The sequence below is a fragment of the Leuciscus leuciscus genome, assembly GCF_965113295.1.
Source record: "Leuciscus leuciscus genome assembly, chromosome: 22".
NCBI lineage: Eukaryota > Metazoa > Chordata > Actinopteri > Cypriniformes > Leuciscidae > Leuciscus > Leuciscus leuciscus.
In genome coordinates, this window is record NC_138746.1 from 13537182 (window position 1) to 13548122 (window position 10941).

Consider the following 10941-nt stretch of genomic DNA (forward strand, 5'->3'; position numbering starts at 1 on the left):
GGCCTTTATTAACCCCCGGAGACTCGTGGAGCACTTTAATCATGGATGGATGCGCTTTGATGGACTTCCAAAGACTTACACCCATTCACTCCCATTATAAAGCTTGGAAGAGCCAGGACATTTTTTTAAATATAACTCCGATTGTATTCGTCTGAAATAAGAATGTCATATACATCTAGGATGCCGTCATCTAAATCTGAATTGTAGATTTCAGAGTATCTAAAGTGTTAAAGACATAGCTATATATATGTTTTAAATGCATTTAAGCAAAATATTAAAAGATTTTGCACAATTGTTTGATGGAATTATTTTTTTTATGTTAGTGTGCTTAATACGGCAATACTAAGTACGACAGCGTCTCGTAATCTTTGTGTCTTGCATGTAAAAGTTCTTCCTAAGCCATTGTGAGTTTGTGGTATAGAAAAAGGGGGGTTGCATTCATCCCCTAGGAGCTCTGCTATCACAAGAGCACAATGGAAACCAGGAAGAAGGGAAGTTAACTGTCCTTGGAATCTAAAATTGTCATCACACTGTCTGCACCAGGATGTTATTTTGAAATGTGGGAGTTTTTTTCAGTTCAAACCAATGATTAGAAAGGCTTGCATCTGTGCCAGGTTAAACCTCAGGGCAGAGAATGTGCGATAGCACAAAAACAGTATCACAACTGCTGTCACGTCAGGACATGAAATGCTATTGTTAAGTTTGTTTTGCCCAATATTCTGTTGGAATGTTTAAATGGAGGCGTGCTGAAACATTTCATTAAAGGAATGAAATATTAAAAAGTAGATATGCAGTTATTTCTTTGCAGGTGTTGAAGAGTTTGTATGGTATGTAGATGCAGCATAGGCTACTTATTCAACAGATGTTGTGGTACTTCATGCTGCAGTGCATTGAGGGTTTTCAATTGCTTTACAGGTTGTTGGAATCTGAGCCATTATATATGGAATCAGTTCGTTCTTTATGACACTAATAGCATAAACAGCACAGACACAACCAAATTCCTAAAAAAAAATGTCCTATGCCTTGCAGAACAACATATGGCTTGTTAGCTTAAGGTGACTGGGAACGCACACCAGAGAGTCGTGCATTGAGTTAACAGTGAGGGTTTTGACTGGGTGTCTTCATCTGCAGATCAGTGCGTCAGTGTTTCTGTCTTTCAAATGCAGCTTGCTGTTTATCCTGTAGCACAGTATCCTCTATACAGACAAATGCTAAAGATTTAACTCTGGGACCAAGTAAAGTAGCACACCATCTAAATCACAACCACTGAATACTGCTGTTGTGTTGCGTCCATAAAAAGGGGAAAGCTGCTCAGAGACTTGACAGATTAACGTGGTGAAAAAGAAGAAAAGCTTCGCTAGAAACTAAGCTTACATGAGCCCTGTGTTGGATATGTAGGCCGAAGTTGTTAGGCTTTTTTCTTTGCAAGTTTGGGTAGTAGTTTTTCATTTTTGTGAATGATTTGTTGTTTTGATCATTGACTTTAATCTGTATACAGTGAATGACACATACATATTGCACTACTTTCACAGTTTCTGCCTTTAGAAGTGCGTGACTTTTCCGACTAGCACGAGCAAATAGCATTTGAGTCCGTGCTGTAAAGGAGCATGTCATTGGTTGGACCTAATGAATATATACACGCCATTCATTGAATGATTCTTTAACAAACTGAACAAACAATTTTGACGAATTGCTTGTCGGGATTATTCAATGACTCACTTATAACAAAGAATTCACCTATCGCCAACTACAAGTTCAGCATACATTATGAGAGAGAGGTTGGTTGTTTTATTGGCAGACAAACTTGTGATATTTTGCTAATATATATATATATATATATATATATATATATATATATATATATATATATATATATAATATATATATGTTAGGTGCATAGAGGCATCTCACCTGAAAAAAGTTTCAAAGAAGTTGGCAGTTAACCGAATGTTTGGGCCTCAGAAGTCAGATAAATACGTATAACTCATTCAAAGACTGCCTGGGTGACAATACTTGCCATCCAGGTCTGAAAACCTTGACCGGCCTGCATTTAAAAGTGATTTGTGGCCAGCTCTCTATTGTCAGCATCTAGCAGCCAAACTCACTTAATAATCTGATGTAATATGTATGAGGGAGCTTGGTCATTAGACATTCATCCTAAAGGTCACAGCTGAGCTCAGCTGAAAAGGAGATGATGTTGTTAGCTACCTACTATCTCAGTTATCTCCATAATGACACATGACAAACTTGTTACTTGAACATCTATGCAATCAAACTGCAATATTTTAGCTGAAAAAATATCTCCCTTCCTTTTTAAAAGGCTTTTTATTGAAAGCACTCTTTCATGCAGCCCTGCCTCCAGAGCACTTCATGGTACAAAGAGTTCACCATTGTTCCCAGCACATCACTATTGGAGACAGACAGCCTGGGAGGCAGTGGACAGACGAACAAGAAAGAGAAAGAGAAGGAGAGGGGCTGAAAAGAGAGGGATGGAGGAGGCGGGACTTGGCCTTGTTTTGATCACTCCAGTATTATTAACCTGGCACAAAGCTGAGATCACTTGGCATGTCTGTCTTGGGTCACTGTGATTCTATGATCGCTGCACTGCTTCATCACTGAGCACTGGGTCAGAACAGGTTAAACATTCACCTAGCACACAGGGCACGTCAGTTCAGACGTATAACTTAAAGGGTTAGATCCCCAAAAAATGAAAAAAGTGTCATCAATTACTCACCCTCATGTCCGTAAGACTTTCGTTCATTTTCGAAACACAAATGAAGATATTTAAAGGACAAGTTCGGTATTTTACACTTAAAGCCCTGTTTACAGATCGTATCTGATGAAATAGAACGGTTAAGATTAAAATTTGGACACATGCTGCTGTCCCGAGAATTTTAGGTTTATTTCGCTTTTGTGGACCTATTTTGCCAAACGCGTCACACCGGTGATTCTTCCGTTGAGAGCTTGAATAATAGACACTCCAGCCCAGTTGGTGGCGATAATGCACCTTTGCCAATTGCAAGCAAACCACGGGCATTTCATTGAAAACACAGAAGAAGCAGAAGAAGAAGCGGCGGAGTAATACGTAAAGGTGCTGCGGTCTCACAGCACGTCCTATTAAGTCAATGGAGTTGGACAAAAACTACGATAAAACCTGTTGGAATGCATCTTTTTCAGCGATTTTTGAGGGAACATATCAGTGAACACCCCTGACCACTCTGTGAGTTTCACGTCTTTGTAAACGAAAGTTTAATGTGTTTTTAGGTCGGAATCTTCCAGTGCATATAGACAACCATTGTGGGGGTGGGGGGGGAAGCGAAATAAACCTAAAATTCTTGGGACAGCAGCATGTGTCCAAATTTTAATCTTAACCATTCTATTTCATCAGATACGATCTGTAAACAGGGCTTTAAGTGTAAAATACCGAACTTGTCCTTTAAAATGAAATCTGAGAGATTTGTATCCCTCCATTGACAGTCCACGCAACTACCACTTTGTCACTTCAAAAAGAAATGATGAACAGACCAAATCACCACTAATCACCAAGAGTCGGATACGATGGTTAATGAATAAATGAAATGAGCAAATTTGTGACATCAACTGTTTGAACTGTTGCTGATAAAGCAAAAGGTGGACATAACAAACACTAAGAAATGTTTAAAATAGAAAAAAAAAATTAACTCCAATTGCAATGCAGATAATAGGCCTATAGTTTGTTGTGATAAAAAAAAAAAAAAAATCAAATTAGAAAAATGTAAAATAGAAAACAAAATTGTCACTAGTGGTCTCAGACTCAGAACAACTTTATCATCTTTATCTCTCATTCTCACAATATTTGCACCACACAGCCTTTGAACCAGACTGGTAAATGTTTGATGGTCTAGGGATGGTCAGGACCAAGGACACCATGATAGATGGACTTGATCCGTGACAACATGCTTGAGTTGAATGCGTGTCTCTCTAGGAAAGTGGTTGTATTGACCAGGCCTTGAATTGAATACTAATGGGGTTAGCCCAGCTGTCATGATGCAGATGCACTAGTCAATTGTTCCACTGCATGACCCTTTAGAGTCTCCATGGGGACAGAGATTCTGTCAGAAGGGTTCATGTGCACTCAAAAACACAGAGGGTATGGGACCATCTCTCTCAAGGATATAAGAATACACACCAAAAAGAATGAAGGCAGATAAATTCCAGGAGCGCACAATAAACGTTAATGTGACTCTAACTGTTTCTCCCCCCAACAATTTAGCCCAGCTGTTGTATCTATTACAGCTGCAGCCCTTACGGTGTCCTCAGCAGAAGACATCTGTGGAAATTTCAACAGTATTTTTTATTGTTTGCTCAAAATTAAACAATAACAAACTACCATAAACTTGAACTGTACAAATCCTTCCAAATGAAAGAGAAGAAAAGATCACATTCTCTCAGAATTAATATCAGATTATTCACACATGGCCACGTTCACACTTGAATTAAACAGTCTGTACTCCAATGTCGACTAATCTTCCACCTCCAATGACGTGGATCTTGGAAAAATAGTGATCTTTTATTAATTGTGTCTTTCATGCCGAAGGGGCGAAACGCTGATCGCTGATAATTAGAATATAATGAGTTGAGCTCTGGGGAGACTAGCCAAGTGTGGATGAGAGGAGATGGAAATATTGACTTTGAGACTACAGGATAGAGGACTAGATTGTCTACAACACTGCAACTTATTCACTGCAAACAATCCAACCTCCCTCTCACAACATCTCATGCTGTCCACAGTCTATAAATACTGGCCATTCGGTCATGTGGGAGTGATAATGAATAATTTGGATCAAATATCAAATATCTTTTACATCCTTTCCCCATGCAACTTATACATTTAATAAAGAGTAGGCTATTATGCAGACTTTTCCACACTTAGGCAATATTTTTGATAACCACTTTTGTTATGCTGGTTGAAACTCTCTTCACATCCTGATAGAAATCAATAATAGAAGTGGTCAATATATATATACATACATATATATATATATATATATATATATATATATATATATATACTGTATATTGTATACTGTATATATATACTCTGTATATATATATATAGCCTATATATATATATATTACATATATCTTCTGTGGAAGTCTCAGGACCAAAAAATGTTTGTCCAATCATTGCATTCGGACCTGAGGGCATATGTATAAAGCCTATGTGTGTAAAAAATCTAAGAATGACATAATTGTAGTCTTATTCTTAGACTTATTAATAAGTGTGATTGATAAAGGTTCATATATACGGCCCCTGATGTCCTTCCTATGTATTTGCATACCTCACAGTCACAGACTGAGTGCCGCAAACAAACAACAGACACTTTACAGTTCCTCCTGAACCAAAACAATGAGCTTCTGCTGCGCCCACGCCATGTCATAATTACGGTAATTGTTTACGTCCTCAGACTCGGATTTATGCAACATATATAAATGCCAAAATTAATCTACAACAGTCAGGTGGTACAAGTTAGAGCTCTTTAAGTTGTTTATTGTTGTAATTTTTTGTGCTTCGAGACATGATATGAGGAAATTTAACACTGTCTCTTGTGACGCTTTGCATTCATGTGTTTTGGAGGAAGCGTGGCTTTGGAGAGCGCTTTGAAGCCAGGGTGGGATCTTAGCCTCTCCAAAATTGCCTACTCTAGCTTTAAATTAGAATATAAACACATTGGAATCCATGATGCAACCTATCGCAAATATATTTGCACTGATTAGAAAATAGTATGCTTAAATTATGAGCCAACTTATTAGACGTAAAGACATGTATATTGTTACAAATGGTGTCTATTTCAAATAAATTGTGTTCTTTTGAACTGTGTTCATCAATTGTGTTCATCAATGAATCCTGGGGGAGAAATGTATCACGGTTTCCACAAAAATATAAAGCATTGGAAAGTGTTTTCCACATTGATAATAATAAGAATTCACCATATTAGAATGATTTCTGAAGGATCATGTGACACTGGAGTAATGATGCTGAAAATGTAGCTTTTCCATCACAGAAATATATTTTTTAATGTATTATACATTTTAGAAATACATTTTAAAATATATTCAAATAGAAAATAATATATATTGTAATAATATTACACAATATTGTTTTTACTGTATTTTTGACCAAATAATTTCAGCCTTTAAAGCATAAAATACTTCATATGTGACCCTGGACCACAAAACCAGTCTTATGGGTATTTTTTTTTAAATTAGATTTATACATCATCTGAAAGCTGAATACATAATATTTCCATTGATGTATGGTTTGTTAGGATAGGACAATATTTGGCCGAGATACAACTATTTGAACATCTGGAATCTGAGGGTGCAGAAAAATCAAAATATTGAGAAAATCGCCTTTAAAATTGTCCATTTCTATTGGCGATAGTGCTGCATCCATTCACAAAAATAAATGTTTTATATATTTAAGGTGGGAAATTTACTAAATATCTTCATGGAACATGATCTTTACTTAATATCCTAATGATTTTTGGCATAAAATAAAAATCTATAATTCTGACCCATACAATGTTTTGTTGGCTATTGCCACAAATATACACGTGCTACATAAGACTGGTTTTGTGATCCAGGGTCACATATATACAATAATTAATACTAAATTATATTAATATTGCCCTGAAAAAAAGAAAATCTTCCTAACGGCTAAATTCTACATCAGAAAACTGTGGTTGGACTGCTGGTTTAGAAGATGATGAGATGGAAATAACTGTAAAATGCAGTATCCCAATGAGTCATCCATTTAAAAGAGCTGAAACTGTGCAGTATTTTTACACAGAAATGGGTGAAGGAGGTAGGGACAGCTCCATGAGATAAGGCAGATAAGTGGAAAATGCAATTGCAGATTTATCTCATTGAGAACGTGCTTGGATCCCTGTCATAAGCCATTGCACAGGCCTCACACATTCACATGAGACGCAAAAAAGGGGAGGCAGTTCATGCGTGAGAGACAATCTACTGTCATCATTACAGAAACAGTGAGTTTCCTGCACATTTTGGATGTGAATCATGTCTGAAATATTGTCTAAAACAACAGTGCTATGGCTTTATCATTTCCTTGTCTATGTGGATGTCTGTGACCCCTCAAAATGTTTTTGAACACACTTACACAGTTTGATGCCATGCTGTATTTATTTGAAAATGTCATAAGCTACTGATCAAACTGAATAGTAAAATCAAAGCCATAGATTCATATATTTTCACATGCGATGAAATGGATAGACCATGCAGGGAATATAGTTGAGGTTTCCATATGCTGACGTAATTTTCTTGGCTGTTTCCAGCAATTACATAACTTATTCCATGCAGCATAACCTTAGACATTCTTATTGGCAAGAACAGTTGACTGCTGGTCATTCTCTAAATTGTACTAAATTCACTGATTGAGTATTCTGCCAAGGCAAAAAGCTGTACCTACCTCAAGAGGAACCGGAATCAATTATTTAAATTGAATTTTTAGCGATTTTATATCAATAATGTTTTCTCTAAATCTGAGCAGTTGATCCAAACCCATCTGTCACGGAACAGATCATAGTCTAATGTCATCTTTACCTGTAAAGGTGGCACAGTAGTTGCGTGTAAAGTGGCATGTTCATTTTTTCCTCATCAAATGGCAAAGTAATGGTGGTGAATACAAAAATATTTGAACATAAATACCAAGTAAACACATTGATCATTGAATGTGATCCATACCATCATAGATTTAATGCTGCAGAGGCGGCTTAAAGGCACAATTGCAGAAATAATGTTATGAAATTATTGTTTAAAAAAAAAAAAATTATAAATCAAAAGGAAATTCTGACATAAATAAAAAACTTTAAAAAAAAACGAAAAATATGAATTTATCTGCCAATACACGTGTTTGTGTGTGTGTGTGTGTGTGTGTGTGTGTGTGCATGTGTGTGTGTGTGTGCGTGTGTGCGTGCGTGCATGTGTGTGTTTGTGTGTACACAGTATTTTTTAAGTTATGTAAATCTTTGCATAAATATCTCTGCATTAAATTAGCATCTAAAGCATGTTAGCATAATGTTGCGAGTGTATGTAGCATATTTGAAAGAAATATATAATGCTTTCCTTGTTTATTGCATTTATCACTCTGACAACAAATCTGGTCACAGCCGGTTCTGCACTGCTTTTCCATGTTGTTAACTCTGATCTGTTCTTTTTCCCCTCTGCCTTCTTTTCTCCAAAACACGACATGGGCCCACACCAACGGTTCCTCTTATGTCACAGTGCTATTATCACTGGAGATAACGGCTGCTGTTCCTCTCCCGCACAGACATGTTAAATAAATATAAACGGATCTGGGCAAGGCAACACCAATGAATACAATTATAGATGTGGCAAATAGAATAAGACCAGGAATAATCCAAAACCAGGATTTAGAGTTTTAAAAAAAGCTCAAATTGAAGGCCATGTTACAAAAAGTAAAACAAAGTCAAATGCCAATTGAGGTTGTAAGCTTTAAGCAAGATGACAAATTGTGATGATAAACCCTTCCATTACCTGTTTTTTTGTATACAGCCATAAACCATGTATCATGTGTTACTTGCTAGTCAGAAATGAATTAGTTATATTAAATATATAAATATCAGATTGCATTGTGGCTTGTGATGAGCTTTGATTCATCCTGCATGTGACTTTCTCAGCACTACCTGTTTTTGGTGGTTGTCAGTGTATTACAAAGTTACAAAACAAATATTAGTACTTCAATACTTTGGTATATAAACATTATATCAGTTACGGAAATACGTTTTTACTGTAAATTGACAATAAATCTGTAAAACCTAAAATTTTGCTACCATGTTTTTTACGGTAACGTTTTGGCAACCACAGCAACTGTTTTGTTTTTTACCGTAAATCTCACCTTTTTTTCTTCTTTTTTTTTACATAGTAGGTTTTTTTTGTCAACATCTATTTGACAAAACGTAAAGTATGAATATCTATAAATCACCTCAACACTAAATGAAATGCATTTAAAAGTTGTGCTGATCAGGGTGTTTTGAGACTGAACTGGGCCCGTTGTGCTCTGGATGTGTGTTGATGATTAATGCAGAGAGGGTGGAGAGGTCAAAGAGGGAAGTGAGTGGGAGAGAAACCGTTGTGCTTCAACTCAAATGTCCTATCTGATCTCTCCATCCCATCTCTCCTTTGAGATTTCAGCTGTGAAACATAGCTTATGGTCAAATGGCATACTTGGGAAAGGGGAAGTTTGGAGGACAGCTTTCTGGTTACAGTTAAATGCTTTGGACGCATTCAGTGATGCAACTCACATGTTAACTCTGTGTAATGTCTTATAATTGACATTGCACATTAAAAGTATATTTGATCTGTTCTTTTTACGCTTCAGCTCTCCTCCTCTCATTGCTCATCAGCCTCTCTGTGCAGCAATGACTCCTGTCTGAACTCTGTGATGTTTTAGGCTGAATACAGTCAGCTGATCTGCAGTCAGGGGAGGATTTCTGAGGAAGCCTGTGTTAATGGACTGTATATTTGTTCTCTGGGTGTGACCTGGTTGGATCCACAATGTCCAGTGCATATAATGGTTTTAGACAAGTCTCCCTAAATTGAGATGTTGATGTATTTTGATTATGTTTTAATGTTACTTTTCTAGTACCTCTGTTTTTTCCTATGGCCATATACTAACAATATAATATAATATAATATAATATAATATAATATAATATAATATAATATAATATAATATAATATAATATAATATAATATAATTTTGGAAATAAAATAGATGTGTTGGTCAATTCATTTTATTTATCTGTTTTTAAATTTCCAAAAGAGAATTTTAGCCTTACAAAATACAGAGCAAAGGAAGTGACCAAAGTCCAACTACTAATAAACTAAACTGTATAATAATATAATATAATATAATATAATATAATATAATATAATATAATATAATATAATATAATATAATATAATATACATTTTAAAAAAATCTTTTTACAATATTGTGTACAATTAACAGTTCAAGTATAGTTCCTTTTATTTTAGTGCCATTATTGTGCATAGATTTTATACCGTAATTTGAGTATAAAATGGAACAAAAACAGAACAATAATAAAAATGTCCACAGTAATGTTATGTAATTTATCTGAGAATAAAAGTAGCCAAATTTAAAAAATGATATGGTCCTTTCTCTTCAGACGTTGCAGCATGATGTGCATTCAAGTGATTTTGGAAATAAAATAGATGTGTTGGTCAATTCGTTTTATTTATCTGTTTTTAAATTTCCAAAAGAGAATTTTAGCCTTACGAAATACAGAGCAAAGGAAGTGACCAAAGTCTAACTACTAATAATCTAAACTGTATAACAACTTATTATTTTAGACACCTATAAATCAGAAAATCTGGTTCTAAAGAGTTTCCCCACTAGTAATTATAACTTTATGATGTTGGTGGCTGCACTCAACCCACAAAGACGATCATTCTGACAGGACTTGAACGCAGCTTTGGAGTAAAACGCAAATGTGCTTTAGCATTCATTCAGCAAATTTGAAGAGAATCAATAAACAAATGCTGTATTTGTAAGTGAAAAGAAAGAAGTTATTGTTCCCGAGAATTATAGCACTGCTCTTTATGCTGATCATGAGAAAGTATAAAAAGCTGTTTTATTCTCCAAAGCTAATCTCAAGGGGTCATAAACAAACTCATGCTCATCCAAAATGTGTGTCAGGCTTCGTGTCTGTTTTAATGGGAAAATGTATTTACTGTTCCAATAAAACAATTACTGTTTTTTTACTGTGTCAGCAGAGAAAATCCAAAAACAAGACAAAGCACTTTGGATTAATGCCATTCATCTGACTAAAGTAGTGGAGCGGAAAGAGTGGAAACTCCTAAGATAACACATACTACAGTTCAGTCAATTTTATA